At 44.5% G+C, this 6133-nt stretch overlaps 1 long non-coding RNA gene across 1 annotated transcript; it reads right to left on the bottom strand.

Annotated features, from left to right (window-relative positions):
- Positions 1-488: 488 nt before the first annotated feature.
- On the bottom strand, positions 489-5680 carry LOC142438943 (uncharacterized). Its single transcript, XR_012782826.1, has 2 exons — positions 5450-5680; positions 489-4411 (listed from the first exon to the last, which is right to left on the bottom strand). It is a non-coding gene; the product is annotated as an uncharacterized LOC142438943 (long non-coding RNA).
- Between the last annotated feature and the right edge of the window lie 453 nt (positions 5681-6133).

Here is a 6133-nt window from a genome sequence, read left to right as displayed (position 1 = left end):
CAGAGGGGAAACCAGAGTAGAGCACCTGCACAGTGCTGCCTGCTCAGGACCAGGCACCCAGGGCTTCAAGCACACCTGCCTGGCAGACACCAGTGAAGGAGCTGCATGGGCCAAGAGCCCCGGGGACCCCCTTGGGAAGGGCCCAGCAGTCTGGCTGGGTTTCTGAAAGGGACCACAGGGAGCACTAGAGGCATGCCCTTGGAGAGACACCCCGTCCTTTGTCCCGGCAGCTCTGGAATAAAGGAACAGATCCTAGGTTTGCTGGTTCGATCCACAGACTCAGAGCAATGCTGCAAGGCCAAGGGCAAAGTTCTGGCTGCTGCCTACAGGGTGTCCAACCCACCGTAGAAATAGCAGAACCACAATCAGGGGAAGCACCACGGAAGCAATGGTCCAGAGGAACCACAGCGCTCTCCCACACTCACACACACAGTCTCACACAATCACACGCAGAGTGTCCACTACCAATGAAAACAGCACACAATAGATGTAACTGAGGATCTTTTAATTAGGAAAGGATATAACATATTTAAAACAAATAGAATTGGGATGAACAAAACCACACAGCTTGCAGACATACCTACCATCTCTAAGAATACTTAAAAAGAAGCAAAGTATGCAGCAAGCTAAGCCAAGTAAAAAAAAAACCCTGAAGTATTGTTAAAGGGTACAGACCAACCATTACGAGGTCTCTATCACACAGGGTCTCAACCTGGGCTTCCTGGGACTCAATTAGCAGAGGAAACTGAGCTCAGGCTTGCTGCCCCTTTCAAATATGCCTCTCCACAGACATCCCACAGAGAGAAGCAGCTCTGGGTGCGGTTTACATAGAGATATGTAGGTATATTGATATGTAGATACTTAGATATGTAGATATGTAGACCTGTAGATAAGTATTTCTCATGTTTCTCTGTAGATTCAGATTAATCATGCAGATCGGTACATATGTATTTATCAGGTATAACTCTAGATTCAGATTGATCACGCAGATTGGTAGATAAGTATTTATAAGCTTTATCTCTAGATTCAGTTTCATCACGCATATCGGTAGATACATATTTATCAGGTCTAACTCTAGATTCATCTTCATCACGCAGATCGGTAGATAAGGATTTATAAGCTTTGTGTCTAAATTCAGATTCATCAAGCAGATCGGTAGATAAGGATTTATAAGCTTTATGTCCACATCAGATTCATCAAGCAGATCGGTAGATACATAGTTATCAGGTATAATAATAGATTCAGATTCATCACGCAGATTGGTAGATAAGTATTTATAAGCTTTATCTCTAGATTCAGTTTCATCACGCATATCGGTAGATACATATTTATCAGGTCTAACTCTAGATTCATCTTCATCACGCAGATCGGTAGATAAGGATTTATAAGCTTTGTGTCTAAATTCAGATTCATCAAGCAGATCGGTAGATATGTATTTATAAGCTTTATCTCTAGATTCAGATTGATCACGCAGACCAGTAGATAGGTATTTATAAGCTTTATCTCTAGATTCAGATTCATGACGCAGGTCTGTAGATATGTATCTATAAGCTTTATCTCTAGATTCAGATTCATGACCCAGGTCGGTAGATAAGTATTTATAAGCTTGATCTCTAGATTCAGATTCATGACCCCGGTCGGTAGATAAGTATTTATAAGCTTTATGTCTAGATTCAGATTCATGACCCAGGTCGGTAGATAAGTATTTATAAGCTTTATCTCTAGATTCAGATTCATGACCCAGGTCGGTAGATAAGTATTTATAAGTTTTATCTCTAGATTCAGATTCATGACCCAGGTCGGTAGATAAGCATTTATAAGCTTTATCTCTAGATTCAGATTCATGACCCAGGTCAGTAGATAAGTATTTTTAAGCTTTATGTCTAGATTCAGATTCATGACCCAGGTCAGTAGATAAGTATTTATAAGCTTTATCTCTAGATTCAGATTCATGACCCAGGTTGGTAGATAAGTATTTATAAGCTTGATCTCTAGATTCAGATTCATGACCCAGGTCAGTAGATAAGTATTTATAAGCTTTATGTCTAGATTCAGATTCATGACCCAGGTCGGTAAATAAGTATTTATCAGCTTGATCTCTAGATTCAGATTCATGATGCAGGTCGGTAGATAAGTATTTATAAACTTTATCTCTAGATTCAGTTTCATCACGCATATCGGTAGATACATATTTATCAGGTCTAACTCTAGATTCATCTTCATCACGTAGATCGGTAGATAAGGATTTATAAGCTTTGTGTCTAAATTCAGATTCATGACCCAGGTTGGTAGATAAGTATTTATAAGCTTTATCTCTAGATTCAGATTCATGACCCAGGTCGGTAGATAAGTATTTATAAGCTTGATCTCTAGATTCAGATTTATGACCCAGGTTGGTAGATAAGTATTTATAAGCTTTATCTCTAGATTCAGATTCATGACCCAGGTCAGTAGATAAGTATTTTTAAGCTTTATGTCTAGATTCAGATTCATGACCCAGGTCAGTAGATAAGTATTTAGAAGCTTTATCTCTTGATTCAGATTCATGACCCAGGTCGGTAGATAAGTATTTATAAGCTTTATCTCTAGATTCAGATTCATGATCCAGGTCAGTAGATAAGTATTTAGAAGCTTTATCTCTTGATTCAGATTCATGACCCAGGTCGGTAGATAAGTATTTATAAGCTTTACCTCTAGATTCAGATTCATGACCCAGGTCGGTAGATAAGTATTTATAAGCTTTATCCCTATATTCAGATTCATGACCCAGGTTGGTAGATAAGTATTTATAAGCTTTATCTCTAGATTCAGATTCATGACCCAGGTCTGTAGATAAGTATTTATAAGCTTGATCTCTAGATTCAGATTCATGACCCAGGTCGGTAGATAAGTATTTATAAGCTTTATCTCTAGATTCAGATTCATGACCCAGGTCGGTAGATAAGTATTTATCAGCTTGATCTCTAGATTCAGATTCATGACCCAGGTCAGTAGATAAGTATTTATAGGCTTTATCTCTAGATTCAGATTCATCACGCAGATCGGTAGATTCATATTTATCAGAGGGATCAGTAAATTCAGATTTATCACCGAGATCTGTAGATACAGACGCCTCATAGAAATCGGTAGGTATATCGATACATCGATATATAGATACATGGGTGGTGGTGGAGATGTAGGATCTAATTTGCAGGACAGGCAGAGCTCAGGCTTGCTGTGCTTCCAAATCTGTTTCTCCTCAGACGTAGAAGAGAGACAAGCAGCTCTGGCTGGCCTTTATATCAGCGCACCACTTTCCCCTCCCTCCCTGCTTCCCCTTCCCTCATGAGCCCTTGATAATACATAATTTATTGTTTTTCATATCTCATCCTATCCGTCGTCTCCCTTCACCCCCTTTTATGTTATCTGTCCCCCAGGGAGGAGGTCACATGTGGATTCCTGTAATAGGTTCCCAATTAGCACAACCCGATGAGAAAACACCAGAAAAAAGCCAGAGCAGTGCCCACATCCTGTGTATGAGTCATCACTACCACTGTGTCATCTGCACGGCAGGATGAATATCCTCCTTAATGAGAATATTGGTTCAAAAATTATACAGACCAGACAAGAGTCCTGGGCCAAACGGAGAGTGGGAAATAAAGAGTCATCATTACCACTGAGACATCTGCACTGCAGGATGAATATCCTCTGTAAGTGAGAATATTGGTTCGAAAATTATACAGACAAGAGTCCTGGGCCAAACGGAGAGTGGGAAATAAAACTGGATATTGGAAAATGGATCTGTGGTTAAGCTACATAGACGCTAAGCATAATAAGGATAAAAATGTAAACGTTGGTAGCAAGTGCACAGTGGCAGAAAGAACGAGTTATGGATTAAAAGTGAAAAGTAGATTTTTAAAGCATTTATGTGTAGCAAATGGCAAAGGAAACGCATTTTACCTTCCATTTGTCATCCTAATGTCGACTGGAGAGAAGCGACAGATAAGCACAACCCGCTGACAACAACCCAGAGAAGGATCCGGATCCTGTGAAGGAGTCATCATCACTACCACTGTGGCATGTGCACTGCAGACCTGGAACAGAGAAGCTTCTCCTCCGCTGATTCTCCCACCGAAATCCCTTTGTTAAAGTAGACGCGACGTCCTTCACGTTCTGTCCTGTTCAACCGCGCGCTTCTAGCTCAGTTCAGAGCGTCTTCACAGAGAAACCAGAGTTCCAAAGGACAAAACCGCCACTGGGACCTGCTGCCTGCAGCTGCTCTGGTTTCCTGTGGGGCGAGCTGCTTCAGGAAGGCAGTTTGGTTGGGGTGCTGCTGGGTGAGCAGAGACTGCTTGTTCTCAGTGTGAACACGTCGGGCTGGTTCACAAAATAAAACAGCAGGAGCGCGCCGGCACCGTGGAAAACGCCACTACTGAAAACGGAGGGTGGGTGGGAGGAATAAAGATTGGGAAACAAGCTAACACCCTCCTCCACCTCCCCCCCCACCACACCCCAGCGGCCTCTCTCTACAATGAATCTGCACAGAGAGTTCGTCCCCCTTAGATCGCATTGGAGCCAATAATAAAAGCAAAGGAGCCATGATGCCACTACGAAATTATGAAACGCAATAGAAAAGGAAACAAAACGCTTTCTGTTTGCCCCATAAGGAAACTGCAGACACTGCTGAAAGGGGTGTCCTGATGTTTCTGAGCTCTCCTCCAGGCTGAAGGCATTTCCAGCCCTGCACTCTGGCTCACAGAGTCCACTCTGACTCACAGAGACCTGAAGCCTCAAACCCCACCCACTGAACAAACGAAAACCAGTGAACCACACAGGATCGTCCTCAGACTAGTCAGTCACATCGACTTCTGTTTCACTCAGGATTTCTCAGGCTTGCACGGTTGAAATCCTACAGAAGTGGGTAAAAAAGTCAATGAAATCTTCTGGCAGGAGGAAGGCAAGGCCCACTGAATCCTGGGCAGTGTTCATGAGGGGACATCCTGGCTAGCATACCAAATCAAATTCAGTTCAGGGGCACTCAGGCAAGGTTGATGTAGGAGGAACCAGCCTGCACAGCTCTACTACCTTTGGGAAATGTAAAGCCTAGTGATTGGGTTTATGAAGCTAGAAGGACCCAAGCTCATTCCATGAGAGCAGTACACTGTGTCCAATCAGGGGCTTCCCCAGAGGCTGCCAACTTCTCCCTGAGAGATGGAGGCAGCAGCTCTAGGTCAGCACCCGTCTTTGGAAAATCACAGTTGAGAATGAGGCTTCCTCAGTCCCCAAATGGCTCACGATATTCATGCTTCAGACTTGGAGCCTTCAGGTGGCAGCCATGCCGACAAGGCCATAAGGCAGGTTTCCTGCTGGCCCTGGCCTGAGTGTGGGAAGCAGACCTGCTCTGGGGCTGGAGCAGCAGTTCCCAATCTGCACTTTCCCCACCTGCAAGAGCCAACCTCCTAACTCTTACCTGAGGGAGCACTGGTTGTTGGTCTGGCCCCTCCATCCTATCCATTTGTCCATGTGCCCCTGCACTCTCTGATGTGTCTCTGGCCCTTGCTTGGGGTTTCAAGTGCCTTAGCAGTGAGAGCAGGTTGGGGGCTGTCCAGGGCAGGGCAGCCAGTACCCTGGGAGCTGTGCCCTGCTCTGCTAGAGGGGCTCCTCTGGTTGATTTGTCAGCACAATCCCTGCAGCCAGTCAGGGCTGGTGTTCAAGAAAAAGGAATCTGTTTCACGGAAGTGGAACCCTCCCTAGGCAAGACCTCCCCGGAAGGCACTTTTGCAGCCTGGCAGCCTAGGATAGGCTGTTGGAAAGCACATACCCACAAATGGTGAGGTCAGAGGAAACTACCCTATCAAGTACAGCGTTCAAGGTTAAGACCAATAGGAACCGGAGCCCCGTTTGGACTGGCCCTCAGCAGTCAATCCCCACAGTCCCCTCCATCCATAGCCAAAACGTGTCAGCACAGGAATGGGCCTTTGGAAAGTCCTGCCCTCATTGTCTGGAAGGTGGCGGGCTGATACAAAGGCCAGCCAGAGCTGCTGGTCTCTCTTGCACGTCTGAGGAGAAACAGATTTGGAAGCACAGCAAGCCTGAGCTCTGCCTGTCCTGCAAATTGGCTCCTACATATCCACCGCACCCATGTATCTATATA

Source organism: Tenrec ecaudatus, chromosome 2, assembly GCF_050624435.1.
Source record: "Tenrec ecaudatus isolate mTenEca1 chromosome 2, mTenEca1.hap1, whole genome shotgun sequence".
NCBI lineage: Eukaryota > Metazoa > Chordata > Mammalia > Afrosoricida > Tenrecidae > Tenrec > Tenrec ecaudatus.
Note: the sequence above shows the minus strand (reverse complement) of the source record. Positions and strands in the feature narration are given on the sequence as shown.